Source organism: Bactrocera tryoni, chromosome 2 (assembly GCF_016617805.1).
Source record: "Bactrocera tryoni isolate S06 chromosome 2, CSIRO_BtryS06_freeze2, whole genome shotgun sequence".
Taxonomy (NCBI): Eukaryota; Metazoa; Arthropoda; class Insecta; order Diptera; family Tephritidae; genus Bactrocera; species Bactrocera tryoni.
In genome coordinates this window covers 46,590,709-46,606,599 of record NC_052500.1, presented here as the reverse complement: position 1 = coordinate 46,606,599, position 15,891 = coordinate 46,590,709, and the positions used below count along the sequence as shown (strand labels likewise).

At 35.1% G+C, this 15,891-nt stretch overlaps 1 pseudogene; it reads left to right on the top strand.

Moving 5' to 3' along the window:
- Positions 1-3,767: 3,767 nt before the first annotated feature.
- On the top strand, positions 3,768-4,872 carry LOC120768158 (annotated as a pseudogene).
- The last annotated feature ends 11,019 nt before the right edge of the window (positions 4,873-15,891 follow it).

Here is a 15,891-nt window from a genome sequence, read left to right as displayed (position 1 = left end):
GAGAACTTCGGATTATAGATAGTTCGAATGCAACTTCAACTGTATATGAGTTATTTCAACACTATATGGATGGGCGCCGAAAAAAAACCGTTTTCTCGCACTGATTAGCTTGACGTTCGGCATCGGCCAGCCTCTATTCTGCGCTGGCTGTGCGATTTCGCGTGAAAATGTATGCACACAATTTTGACGCTTCTTTCTCCTATTCGTTAGCTTTGCGCTCGGCTCGGCTTTGAAGGCACCCTTAGGAGATTTGTGTCGGACTAAGATTTTATGCTTTGTAAGAAGAAGAAACGCGACAAAAATTAAAACATTTTGTTTCTTCTGAACTTTTAAGAACATAAAGTGGATTACGGATGATAATGGCGAGGCGCGGCTTTCATGATTTTGTAAATTTTTATCAGGCACTTCGCCACCGTTACTGCTAATCATTAACATAGCTTTGGTCAGCTCTAAATGCATAGAAAGTCGTGATGGACACACATCGTAACCAAGATATTTTTGGAATCATTTAAAAATCAAAGATTAATAAAAAGTACAAAGAAGCGCAAACTTACTAAGGATTGGAAACAGTCATTCACTAAGGGCTGTAAATTTTCATGATCATAGTTTCGGAGAAGCGAAGTTCAAGCGAAATGATTAAGCGGAACAGGAATAATGACCATCTCACTCGATAATTGGAAACGAGTATTGATAGCTACATACTTATATTTACTTTTGTTATGAAATTGGGAAACTTTCAATGGATAAGTATGTTGTTTTCAAAAGCGTCTCTCAAGAGTCTTTGTTGTTATTATCAATACTAATTGCTTTTCTTACAAGATTTAATCCATCCCTACGCAATTTTTGGATGTACAAAAAGCGTTATTTTAATTGCTCAAGTTTGATATTCGAAATTCGTATTGGAAATCTGCTACATACATACATATGTATAAAACAAGCTAGGTTTAATTTTTTGTGTGGTTAGGCAGTTCATATAAAAAAAGAAAGCAGCAGTATCTTCAGAGATTGTATTACTGTTAAAGAGGAGGATTCAATAATTGATGTGTAGCCCTCATGGATAGCGAAAAATATCTTTAAATCTATTGGAAACTGTAATTTTGCGACCGTCATCGTGCACTTTGGTCAACGCTAATTCCGTAAAATGAGGTCAAATATCAGTAATGCAATTCCTCTTCTTAACAATCAGGGACTTTAATCTGATGGAGATCATAATATTATTTTGTCTGGGTCTTTAGCGACAATTCTTTTTTCTACACAATATTGTTAAGAATAAAATATAAATTGACACTAAATCAACACTTCACAAGCAAATATGTAATTTAAAAGAATTTAATTTGTTTTTAAAAATTTCTAATTTTTATGTTCATTTACTGACGAAAACCAGTTTGCCAAAATTAACGAAATAATAATTCTTTGTTTTTTTCCGCAATTAAAATTTTAATGAGTGACATTGTTTGGCTTGTTTCTAACAACACACACATTTTTTGTACATACATACATATGTACGTTCATACATATACATATATTATTTAATACGCAAAATAAAGTCAGTTAAGCGGCATCTTTACAATAATTGGATTTTGCATAAGCACAATTGAAATTAAGTAAAAAATCTACAAAGTAAAAACAAAGGAAACTACCAAGAACAATAACACAACAAAAAATATTGTTGATCTTATCGGACCGCAGCGAACATAAGCTGACATTGACATCACGTAGGCGTCGTCGCCTCAACCGGTGCCTGGAGCGTTTGAGGCAGCGTGAAGTGTTTCATTTCCCTATCGTACATCCCCAGCTAGCGAGGTGATGAATATGCCCTGTCAGCGCAGCTAGTTGCAACTTTAGCCGCATTGAGCCGTCGTATTATCAGCCTATTCCAATAAGTGGCTCCCATTTGCTTATTTTTCATTGGACACACATATGTACATAGATGTTTGAAGTACAAAACGTAGTGTGGGAGCGCCAGTGGCATTACAGTTCATCTTACCGAAAATTAAAAAAAATAAAATTTTTATAGCCAGTTCGCTCATTTGGCCATTTAACAGCAGTCAATTACTATAACCTTGCAACCGAAAAACGAAGACTGCGTCTAGAATGGTAGAGTAACCGACTCCCATTAACTAAATTGAAATTAATAGTTGCTGAGAAAAAATTAAGGAAAGCTTTAAAAGGTAAAGAAGAAGCGCACTTAGGGTGTATTAAGGTTTATTTCTACTTTGACGTCGAGCTCTTCTCATAGAAACTCACTATGAAAGGTAGAGAAAAACTTTAAGCCACCAGTAGAAATTGAGAGACTACTCAGAGAAAAAACCGGTGTAGGGCCTATTCCGAAGAAGAAAAGGAAAGGAAAGGAAGATCTGGCAGATCATATTTGCGAAATATTTTACCCTCACACGGCAGTGAACAACCGGGAAAAGACGCAACGCATCATATCGACCAATCTACCCAAAATATCTTTTTTTTTGAATACGAAACTATTCCAAATCATCAGTTCGATTTTCGCGAGAAACATTGTACTATTGAGTAAATTCGCATTTGAGTTAAAAGAGTAGTGCTCAGCGATACATAAAGTTAAAATGACTTTGCCAGAAAACTTTCATCAGCTGTTCATATCAGAACTTACTAACAGGCGAATTTATCTTAAAGGGGTCGGCTTTAGTATACGATCCCACGATTTCAGGGTTAAAAGTGGTATGGTTGGATAGGGCTGATGCTCCAGATTATGAAAATATATAATTGTTGCCGCCGCAAACTTTTAGTTTCCGAGATATTTGCATTTAAAGTTGAAAATTTTGCAAATTTTATCTTGCAATCTCTCGATTGCTAGTAATTATTTAATTCATATTATGCCTTTTTTATGCACTTACACTTCACTACATTGTTTCTACATATTTTTTTCCAGTAATTATTTAGTTATTTGCTTAAAATAAACATTTTATATTTTACACAATTTTCATTTCATGCACAATAAAAAAAGTATTCCGTGTTGACAGATAATAAGTGTTGCCATAATTACACATTTATCAAACGAATAAAAATGAATAAAAAATAGGACTATACCCCAAATACATAAATCATTGCCCTTTTTCTAGATATATCAAGATTTTTGATACACCTCGGTGTTGGATCGGCCAGGGTTATTTTTTTGAAGCGCGGCCGAAGGCCGCCAATGCAGAAAGAAGTGGGACGCGAATGGACTAATGTTTACCCTAGTGTTGGATTGGCCAGGGTTTTGTAAGCGTGGCCGAAGGCTGCTAATGCACAAAGGTAATCTAAAAGTTATGTTAAATAGGGTATATCTCCCTCTTTATACTACATTTTCTATAATGGATATTGTTACAACTAAACAAGGTACCGTTCTTTTTGTTGTCCGTTTTGTCATTATATTCACATTTATCAATTCCGCGTTTCCCGTTTTTAAACTACATTTTCTATAACGGGTATTGTTACAACTAAACAAGGTACCGTTCCTTTTTCCCGTTTTGAAATAAGTTTCATATTTATTTCATTTGAATTCCGCGATTAGATGCAGCCATATATTCAGGATACAAATTTAAAGAGCATAAAATTTAAAATATATATAAATACATATATAATTATTAAAAGTTGAATTTTAATAAATGAGTGCAAATTCATCAGGTAAGTAACATAAGTTTTAAACTGAAAAAGATATAACTTAAGGTATTTAAATAGATTGTGTCGGAGCATCAAACAGCCGAGGTGTTATAAAGCGAACCAATGTGCTTAAAGCGGCGGAAGTGAAGTCAATGTGGAATATTGTAAAAGTACTCCAAACATTTGACACAAAAGAGAAATGTATTTCCTTTGCCGAAGAATAAGGTTTGATTTTAAAAGCCAAAATTTGCCGTACGCATAAAATGCCAGTGACGCTGTCGTTAAAAAAAAGTAGCAGTGTTGGGGTGTTCCGATGCCGGAAAGGGGGTTGTCGGAACTGAAGTGCGTTGGCAAGGTCGAGCGATACCTGGTTCGAAAACGTCAAAATCCCACTTCCGTAGGTATTTTATCTAATGTAAGTATGCGTATGCGTCTCATTGGTCACATGCGGAAGTGAGGAAAAACAGTTTTATCAGGGAAGCAGTTTTATCTAGCGCTACAATATGTGAGTGGTATAATTACTGCCGCGAAGCTGTAGTATTATACCAGGTTGACCATCAGGTAGCGGTAGGTAAAATTGGTGGCCTTGGTAAAACTGTTCAAATAGACGAAAGCAAATTTGGGAAGAGAAAATACTACAAAGGTAATAATAAAAATGTATTTTTTTTTATGTAATTAATATATCTTTTCTTATTTTAGGGCGGAGAGTCGAGGGCCACTGAGTTCTTGGGATGGTTGAGGATGGGAGTGACGACCTTAGGCTGGAGGTATGTCCCGGCAATGTCAGGTCTGTTGAGGTGCTCATACCTTTGATAAAGAAGCACGTGGCAAAAGGCAGTATTATATGTACTGATTGCTGGAGGGCATACGACTGTCTAGCCAGTCACGGGTATGAGCAGCGACCCCGATAATCCGTTCGTTGCCGAGGACGGGACGCATACTCAACGCATTGAGTCCCAGTGGCGAGTAATTAAACGTTTTTTTATTAAGGACAATTACAATAATAGCGAAGATTTTTCTAATTTCATTTATGAATATACTTGGAGAAAAAATATTGCAAATAATCATCACGATCCTTTTGTAAAATTATTAGATGCAATTAAATATACATATAAGCCTTAAAACTTTTTTTATTACAATGGAAAATTTATTTCAGATGGTATTTGTCTCTTGGTTTGAGTTTCTATATTCATTTTTATTCGTTTGATAAATGTGTAATTATAGCAACACTTATTATTTGTCAACAAGGAATAGTTTTGTTTTTGTGCATGGAATGAATGTTGCGTAAAATATAAAATGCTTATTTTAAGCAAATAATTACTGGAAAAAAAAATATGTAGCAACAATGTAGGAAGTGTAAGTGCATAAAAAAGGCATAATATGAATTAAATAATTACTAGAAATTTGCAAAATTTTCAACTTTAAATGCAAATATCTCGGAAACTATAAGTTTGCGGCGGCAACAATTATATATTTTCTTAATCTGGAGCATCAGCCCTATCCAACCATACCACTTTTAACCCTGAAATCGTGGGATCGTATACTAAAGTTTCCCCTCTTAAAGAAGTATGCAATTATGGATATTTTTTATCTCAGATATTCCAACGAGTGCAAAAGTACTAATCTCAACATTCGCAGACGATACCGCTACTATACTTTTGTCGAAGCAAATGCCTAGTGAAAACCACAAGCACGCAAGCAAGGTGGCTGTCAAATTGGCGCATAAAAGTAAACTAAAGGTGTGAACTTTCAAAACTGAATAGAACTATACTACATAGAGCATATGAAACGTGACTAAATGTATTCTTGCTTCAAGCGTTTGAAGTTAGAAATAGCTCTATGTAAAATTTGCCAACGCTTTTGACAATAGATGGTTGCAAGTCGGTACTTTTTTTCTTTTTATATTAGAAATATTTAATATACACATGTATATACATTAGGGCGGGTCGATTTAAAAATCGCCCATTGCTCTATGAAAATCATATTCTAGGGATCAACATAAGAAACTTTGCCGAAGGAACCATACCTCTAAAACGAATTTTGATGTCCCCTAATTTGGGTCGAACTTTTGGGTAGGGGCAAATTTTGAAAAATCCCACTTTGACCTATTTAGAGTGCTCCAATCGAGTCCAAATGTATGTCCGACCCCCACTAACTTTGGACGGCCGATCCACCCATGCCAGTGGCACACCTCCTGGAACTCCCCTGGGGGGTTCCCCATACAATCATTTCAAAAAATCACCATTTTTGGCCTTTACATGAAAAAATCAGCTAAATGGCTATGTTTTTTCTTTATTTTTATTTATTTATTTATTTATAATAATATAAGTATCTTTTTTCTCTTAAGAAATTTATTTAGTCAGAACATATGTAAATGAAAAAATTAATTTAAAGAAGTTTGAAATCTTTTTTACTGTCAAGTCTGGGCAATTCCGCACGGCTCTCTTGTATGTGTGATGGAATTTTTGGATCATTAACGGTGGATCATCTTGATTTAAATATTCTTTTAATGTATCGTACGGAATACTTCGCGTGAATGGTGGTTCAAATACGATATTTATATCATTCAAATTGATCATTTCCGAATAACTTGTGCAATTAAAGTTTATATCGGGTTTTTCATAAACTCTTAAGTTCCATTGGCTCGTCAACATCGGTTCGATAGCGTAGAATTTTCTTGATGGCACAGTCGCGCTTTTCTTTTCTATCATCAAACAACATTGATAACAAGATATTTTCCGAATGCGCATAATATGAATTATCTTTAATTACTTGATTGACAATTTTGCGTAAACGAGGTTCTAGAAATCGTGACCAACCAATGAACTTGAAGAATAATACACTGCCGTACACGACAGAGCTGTAATACTTGATATTAAAGTACATTGGCACATAAAGCTTAGTACGCAGCTCTCAAGAAACGTAAAAACTTCATATAAAAAAACGCTTAAGAAACGGTCAAGATACTTTCCTGCGACAAACTTACTTGTGCTAGTACGCAGCTCTCAAGAAATCTAGTACCAATTTTTGATACTTTTTTCCAGTAAAATGTGAATATGGCAAACCTTGTTTTGCGAAGAAACATCAAATCAACAATTGTTTCTTGAAGGAAATTCGAAGTAATCGTCAAATTCATCCTAAATTAGTTGAAATCATTATTATGAAGTATATTCCATTTTGAGATGTTGTATAAAACCTACCATTCATCAACAACATTTCTTAAATCTCAATGAAAATATTTATGTTACCATATACATACAAAAAAAAGTTTGTTTTCTTTGTTTATTCTCTCTTGCTCTTCTAATGTAGATCATTCACAATGCGTAACCAGCTGCCAAAATTACTTGAGAAATAATGTATTTTTTTTCTTGAGCAATTACTTGAGAGCTGCGTACCAACCTTAACATTTAATTATAAATTCAACCAGAATCCTTAAATTTGCATCTGGATTTTCCGTTGTCACATATAATCGCAATAATCTAGCGGCCTTGATGAGCCACCGAGAATGTACAATTTTTCCTGGTTTGATGTTAGCCAGATCCACCGGAACCACGCCGCTAGAAATTGCATGGGCCATGTCGTATAAGTACTTCGAATCGGTGGAAAATTCTTTTTTTTCTGGAGCGGGGGCATATTTTACAACTCAATTTTCTGGAAGCCGTCCACCACCTAAAAAATATATAATAATAAAATAATTAAAAATGGTTGACAATTATAATAAATGAGTGATAGCAATAACTTACCGGAAGAGTTTCACAAGTTTCGATTTGACGGCTCAGTTTTCCGGTTGCCGATCTTGGTCCAGTGCTGGTTGATTTATCCAAAGCTTCAAACAAATGCCGAAACGGAAGTTCGTTGAAGTGTAGAAGGCAAACAAACTGGGTTCTCTCAAAATAACAAGATGAGGTTCCGTTACCATCCTAGTATGATACTTCTCATCAATTTTATCTATCGTTAAAGTATCATCTTTTCTGCCATGGAATGAAAACGCTAACAAATTGGTATCATCTAACCGTTTGCGAACCACTTCTTGTCTGCATTTCTCTTTTTCTCTGCGAACTTTCAATTTATCCATGATGAGAGGTTTCCCATGCTTATCTTTAATTTTAAAATCTTGCAAAAGAGCGGTTCCCAATGCTGATGCTACTCTGTCAGGCACACCAAATCTGTCACATACCAAGGCAAAGTTAAAACAATCGTATCTCTCTGTGTATTGTGAACTTGTGCTTCTATCCATATCTTCTTGAACCGGTGGCGGTACGTATGTTGAATCATCGGGATCTTGGTATGTTGGCATTGATGACATAGACGTTGCTTCTTGCTTTTCAGTTTCCATCATAAATGCATTCATTGTTAGTCTTTTCTGATTATGTTGATAGTGCATGAACTCTTTGAGGCGTTCGGGAACCCAGCCGCATGCACATGGAGCTGCCTTCAAATCGCATTTACATGTTCCAATGTAAAAAAATGTTTCCAGAGATTTTACATACTCTGTAAATTGTTGGGTGTTGTTTCTTCTCTTGTTGTGCTCTTGATACTTGTCAAGCAATTTATTCAATTTATTACATACACTTTTTTTCAGCATTATTTCCATACCAAGTTTTTCCCAAATTCCAATCAACTTATCTTGTACTTGAATAGTGAATGATTTATGGGAACACTTTTTTGTTTTAGCACATTCGCTTAAGTAAAAATAATATCTCAAGATATCCAGATGGGTTGGTAAATTAAGATCAGTCAAATCAGTAGACACACCAAGAACAGTAACATCATGCTTGGGTATATGACTCATTGGGTTTTCGATAGTTGTTGATGTAGTTGCTTCATCTTGCGGTGTAGAGGACGGTGGATTCATTGTAAACTTTTTGATTTGGAATGTTCACTTCACTTATTATTTTTTTTTGAAATACCATAGTGGTTATTGCTTTAGTTCTCCTCACTTTCAGAGGTAATAAGAATGAAATGGTAATTTCAATTCTATTTCAAAATTTGCCCCTACCCAAAAGTTCGACCCAAATTGGGGGACATCAGAATTCGTTTCAGAGGTATGGTTCCTTCGGTAAAGTTTCTTATTTTGATCCCTAGAATGTGATTTTCATAGAGCAATGGGCCATTTGTTTGCCTTCCCACAAATCGACTCGGCATAATGTACATATATGTATGTATACATAATAAAGTAACGTTTGAAAAAAACTAGTTCAAATTAAATTTAAAAAAATACTCAAACTATAACTAATGTTTTACTTCGCGTTTTGATCCACAAGATATTATGTAAGTGGCAAACGTGCTTGTAACATATCAAAGCGCTTATTTGGTCATAAAAGCATTCAAAGTACAAAAAGTCAACGAAAGCAAGTAAAGCCGGCCAGCATTGGGCATAGACCTTAACAAAAGTGCAAGCATTACGCATTCAATGAAATTAAAAAAGGTAGTGACGAAGTTAAATTCCTTGGCATTCACTTTGATAGGGGTTTGATTTTATGACCTCAAACTTGAAACCGCCAGCCTAAATTGGTTATTAGGGAAATATAGGTTTGAATATTTACCCAATAACCAATTTAGGCCCTAAAAATTTTATTTACAATTCATCTATAAAGTCAGTATTGATGTATGGTTTACAATTATGAGGCTCTGCCTGTGCAACTAGTATCCATAAAATATAACGATTCCAATTAAAAACGCTACGAGACCTGACAGGTGCACTGTGGTACGCAACGAACTCTTGCTCTTGCAAAACCCTTAGATGGATTTCAGAGTTTCCCCATTGGTGCAACGACACAACAACAAGGCACACGCAGAAAAATATTTGCAATGGCTGGAAAATATTTTGGACCATGTTTGTTTTCGTGCAATGACACGTAAAAAATAATTGCAACCCTGTGCCAGCTGACATAAGACATTTTTCACTGTAAAATTATTTGGGAAGGTTAAATTGTTGAGGCTAAATTGTAAAGGAAGGTAAGTTGTTATAGTTTTTGCTAAGAACGAATGGAGAAGGTGCGCCACCCGATTAGAGGAAAAGGCAGCAGCGAAATAAAAACTGGAAGGAGAGTGAGGTGATCTCTCCAATTGCGCAATTGTTTTATAAGCGATTTTTGTAAAAATCGCATTTGGGTGCCTCATGTGATCTAGTCCATTTGAAGGTTTTGCATTTGAAAGCGCAGTACCGTAAAGCCAATGACTATCTCGCGTCAACTGGTGCAGGACTGCAAGAGGAAGCTGATGGTAAAACCATCGAAGGTTAGTATAATATTGATATTGTTAATTTATTGTAGATAAATAATTTTTTAATAATTTTAGTAAAAATAACTACAATGTAAACCTGATGCGCCATCAGATGCCGCACCTTCCATCGCACCAATTGTCCCCGCCCCCCTATCAACATTACAACGGTCAATCAAAATCTTCCATTGTACAATTAGAGGCTATCCATCTGCCAAAATTGCAGTGGAAACAAAGAAACTTGAATTTGAAAAATAAAAGTTTGAAAAATAGAAGAAAATTCTAGAAAAAATTGGTATGGATTAAAAAAATTAGAAACGGAAGAAAAATATAAATTGTTAGATTTAGAAGTGAAAGAAAAAGTGGCTAAGTACGAAATTGATAAAAAATAAAAAGTAATTGAATATACTAGGTTATATTTCCATTTATTTATGATTATTTATGGCATTTAGCTTACATAAAAATTAATGTGCATACATATGTATATCAAAAATAGAGTTGGTATACCTAATACCACTATTCACATACTTATGTATGTACCTATGTATATTCTATTCTGTAGTCAATTAAAACAAGAAAAACGTTAACTTCGGCTGCACCGAAGCTAACATACCCTTCACAGGTGCATTTCTTTTTGTAACTATGTGTTCAGTTTGTATGGAAGCAATATGCTATAGTAATCCGATCTGAATAAATTTTTCGGAGATTATACCACTACCCTAAGCAGTAATCCATGTAAAATTTCGTGAAGTTACCACTACAAATGCGAAAATTTTCCATACAAGAACTTGATTCCGATCGTTCGGTTTGTATGGCAGCTATATGTTATAGTGGTCCGATATCGGCAGTTCCGTCAAATGAGCAGCTTCTTAAAGAGAAAATGACGTTTCCAGAATTTCAAAACGATATCTCAAATACTGGGGGACTAGTTCGTATATGTACAGACAGACAGACGGACATGGCTAAATCGACTCAGCTCAACATACTGATCATTTATATATGTATATACTTTATAGGGTCTTCACTTCCTTCTGGGTGTTACAAACTTCGTGGCAAACTTAATATACCCTGTTCAGGGTTATGTATTTGTATATAAATTTGTATACAAAGATTTACGCTTGGCTGAATATGCACCCGATTCTTCGTCGCTATCGACAACCATATTGTATACGTATTCAATATCGTTAGAAGCTAGTAAGATGTTTTGCAATATATACATTACATTGTATATATGTAGCAAACAATGAACAAGTCGAAACGTACATATATATGTATGTGTACTTTGACTTCCTTCGTTCTGAATACGTATTTGTCGGGGATTTTGTTCTTAGATGATTCTATAATTTAACACTTTACACATTTTTTATTACTCCAACTCAATAACTTCATTTCATACTTTTTATTAATATAGCACAGCAAGATCTGATCCTTTTCGAACTGAAGTGCTGAACACATGCAGCGCGATACGACATGACAGCACGACAGTGAAATGTAAATGGTGTCGTGAATCCTTTTACATGAACATTTGTAAGATGGCAGCAACATAACAATGGCCGGCATATATACACAACACAACACAGCTGCCCATTTTGCATGTACACAATTTCGTTGTGGCCATAATAATACCTTTCACTTCAATGAAATTTTAATATTTTGTTCAAAGTGAAATTTTTTATGCAAAAAATAAGTAAACAGGTAAATTTATTTGTTTTAAATTATAAATTGTTATTACAAATGATATAACAGAGCTATTTTATGCTTTTATTTGTAAACTAACGTCAGGTTTATTAGAGCTTTGAATAATTTTACATTTTACATATTAGTGGCATCACTCCTCTCTACTGTCGTCGGCAAATTTAAGAATATTTTCAAATCAGCGAAAGCGACAACTGGCGGTCTGCAGTCGGGTAGTCGTGCAGCTGTCTAAATAACTGTGTCCATAAGAACGTGTGTATTGTAATATTTGACAGATGTCGCTTGCAGTCTGTCGCGCTCTATGTGTTCTGCACTTGATTTTGCGAGGACACAGCGCCTAATTATTACGCACTCTTTCATTACTCTAAAAGTACCTAACGCTTTCAGCCTATGTTCTCTCTATTCGCAGAATACGATCAGACCTCTCTCAGTAACAGTTTCTCTATTCTTGCTACTATGCTTATTTGCGCATTTACAATCCAAAGAATCGTAATATATGCCGCATATGTGTCGTCTATTTCAAATAACGCTCTGGCACACACAGTTGACTACAAAATATTAGCACTCTGACAAACAAAATACAAGTCCTACCATTCCGACATATTCTTAATTATTTGAGGCTGCCAAAGCGTTCTTTTAGAATCCCAAAGCAATGTTTAATACTCACGCGATATCTGATATGACGCACGTTGAAAGCTTTAAGCTTCGAATCAGTGTTGGTACATGTAGGGAAAATTCCCTACACGTAGGGATTTAAGTCGAAAAAAAGTGGACGTGGAAAAAAGGAGAGATTTTTATATGTACTTATATATAAGTAAAATGTAGGGATTTTTCGACAAAGCAAAATCGAAATTTCTATGTAATTTTTTTTCGGACAAAATGCAAATAAGTCTATTTGGCAACTTTTTATCAAGAATATGTTCGAATGGCAGTATTAAATCGGTTTCAACTTTACGTTGTCAAAGGCAGCACTCTGAAAAAGTGTTTGTATGGCAGCATGCTGGCGTCGCATATAATTCGTTTGCCGCTTTTAATTTGATTGCTGACTTTTTGTGAGGTAAGTCTGAAGTAAATTTAAAAGCTTTTGCTTTTATTGACAAAAACCATTTTTACAGAAATGAGTTCTCAACAGAATCGGACGAGAGTATTGCAAAGAGCCGCAAGTATCTTAAACAAAAGTTTACAAATAAGTGGCTAGGAAACGAAAGATGCAAGGGTTGGTTACAAGCTTTGGCCGGTGAGTCGTTTAAATGCAAATGCGCTGCCTGCAACAAAATTTTAAATTGCGGCAAGTCCGATTTATTGGAACACGCAGAAACAAAAGCACACCAGAACAAGTAAGGAAGGCCTAAGTTCGGGTGTCACCGAACATTTTATACTCTCGCATGATAAAGTGATAATCGAGATTTCATTATACGTCATTTATATGTTTTTCAAATACCGTATTTGTGTAAAGTTTTATTCCGCTATCATCACTGGTTCCTGATGTATATACTCGTATTATACAGAGAAGGCATCAGATGGAATTCGAAATAGCGTTATATTGGAAGAAGCCGTGGTTGTGAACCGATTTCACCCATATTTCGTGCGTGTCATCAGGGTGTTAAGAAAATATTATATACCGAATTTCATTGAAATCGGTTTAGTAGTTCCTGAGATATGGTTTTTGGTCCATAAGTGGGCGAGGCCACGCCCATTTTCAATTTTTAAAAAATGCCTGGGTGCAGCTTTCTTCTGCCATTTCTTCCGTAAAATTTTGTGTTTCTGACGTTTTTTGTTAGTCGGTTAACGGACTTTTAGTGATTTTCAACATAACCTTTGTATGGGAGGTGGGCGTGGTTATTATCCGATTTCTTCCATTTTTGAACTGTATATAGAAATGCCTGAAGAAAACGACTCTGTAGAGTTTGGTAGACATAGCTATAGTAGTTTCCGAGATATGTGCAAAAAACTTATTAGGGGGCGGGGCCACGCCCACTTTTCCAAAAAAATTACGTCCTAATATGCCCCTCCCTAATGCGATCCTTTCTGCCAAATTTCACTTTAATATCTTTATTTATGGCTTAGTTATGACACTTTATAGGTTTTCGGTTTCCGCCATATTGTGGGCGTGGCAAGGGGCCGATTTTGCCCATCTTCGAACTTAACCTTCTTATGGAGCCAAGGAATACGTGTACCAAGTTTCATCATGATATCTCAATTTTTACTCAAGTTACAGCTTGCACGGACGGACGGACAGACGGACGGACGGACAGACAGACATCCGGATTTCGACTCTACTCGTCCCCCTGATCACTTTGGTATATATAACCCTATATCTGACTCTTTTAGTTTTAGGACTTACAAACAACCGTTATGTGAACAAAACTATAATACTCTCGTTAGCAACATTGTTGCGAGAGTATAAAAATGTAGTAGCAAAAGAAGAAAGTACAACTTGGTTAATAAGTTAAAAGTAAACCCGCTTTCCGTAATGATCGACGAGAGCACAGATATCGGCCTCAATAAGCATATGTGCATCCTGACCAGGTTTTACGACGAAGAAAAGGGACGAGTCGTGGTAAAGTTGTTGAATCTACTACCAATAGGAGCTGATTGCACTGCAGATGCTCTGTACAAGACTTTTAAGGAATTAATTTTATCCCTAGGAATTCCATTTAATAACATAATTGGTAAATAAAATAAAATGGTCATATGTATATTCTTCACATATATGAATATGTAAGTATGTATAAACATAAATTTTAAAGTTGTTTTTTATTCCTTGTATTTTTAAGGCATGTGCAGCGACGGCGCAAATGTTATGGTCGGGAAATGCAATTCATTCGCTTCCAGCTTGATTAATGACATTCCAAACGTGGTCGTTGTAAAATGTATGTGCCATTCGGCCGCAATTATTGCAAGTAAAGCTTGCTTAGCACTGCCAAGAGCACCCGAAGATCTTTTGCGGCAAATCGGTTCGTATGTCTCTGGAAGTTCCAAGAGATGTGCGCAATTGGAAGCTCTGCAGGAAATGTTAGGTGGAAGGAAGAAAAAGATCCTAAGGATGAGTGCAACTAGATGGCTGTCACATCATAGGTGCGTCGAAAGTGTTTTAGAAAACTGGGAAGTGCTTTTAGAATTTTTTAAGCAAGCTGCCGCGCAAGATAAGTTGAAATCTACAGAAATTATTTCGTTTGAACTCAATAACGAGTATAATAGAGCTTATTTACTTCTTCTTAAGTATGTCCTCAACTATTTTAATACTCTAAATGCACTTTTTCAGTCCAAAGTGCCACTAATACATGTTCTTCAACGGGAATCAGAAAAATTATTTTTGAGTCTAGGTCAAAATTTCATTAAAAAGTCGGAACTTAATACTACTTGTGCTGTTAGATCACCGCATATTTCTCTACCTATCGAAGAAGAATTTATTTTTGGGCATGAGTGCATCGATCTCTTAACAACTGTTCCGAAGGCTGCTGCAAACAAAATAAGAATGGATTGCCTGCAGTTTTACATTATTGCTTTAGAAGAAATACAGCGAAGATTGCCCCTTGGAACAGGTATATTCACAGAAATGGAGTTTTTAAGTCCCGAAATTGCAATGGGGGTAAAAGGAAACAAAAATGATTTCACATTTAAAAATATTTGCAGCAGATTTAATGTAGATGCTTACGCTCTTCTACAAAAGTGGAGAAATTTTCAGTTTAATTTTAAGAGCGATGAAAAAGATAATCTTTTAAAGATTGGCACTGAAGAGTTTTGGAGCAATATCACTAAAATGAAAAACTTTAATGACAATTTTCTTTTTCCTACTATATCAAAATTAGCCAAGTTTATTTTAACACTACCACATGCTAATGCAGATTCCGAAAGAATTTTTTCTATAGTTCCAGATGTTCGTACGAAAAATAGAAATAAGTTAAGCCATGCAAATTTAACTTCGATATGCATAATCCGCTCTTTTTTGCAAGACGAAAATCTAAATTGTTGCATTTTTCAGTGCAAGGAATCGCATCTAAAAAAAATTATAAAAAAAATCATTAATATTATTTTTTTTTGCACTGTGGTTACATCATGCTTAAAGTATATGTTTACTTGTTTTTTGTTTGTTTAGTTTTTTTTAACCAAATAAATTAATGAATTGAATGAAATGAATTTTTATCTTTATTTATTTTATATATATATATATATGTATGTGTACACATACAAGGCAATGGTGCACATATTATATTTTTATGTATTATACATATTTAATATTATAATAAATGTTCCAAATGTCTAACCTTTTGTACTTTAAGGTCAAACTTTTTTGTTTTCTTTTAATATTGTAAGAAATGATTGGTAAAACTTGTAGGGAATTTTGTGGGGAGAAAT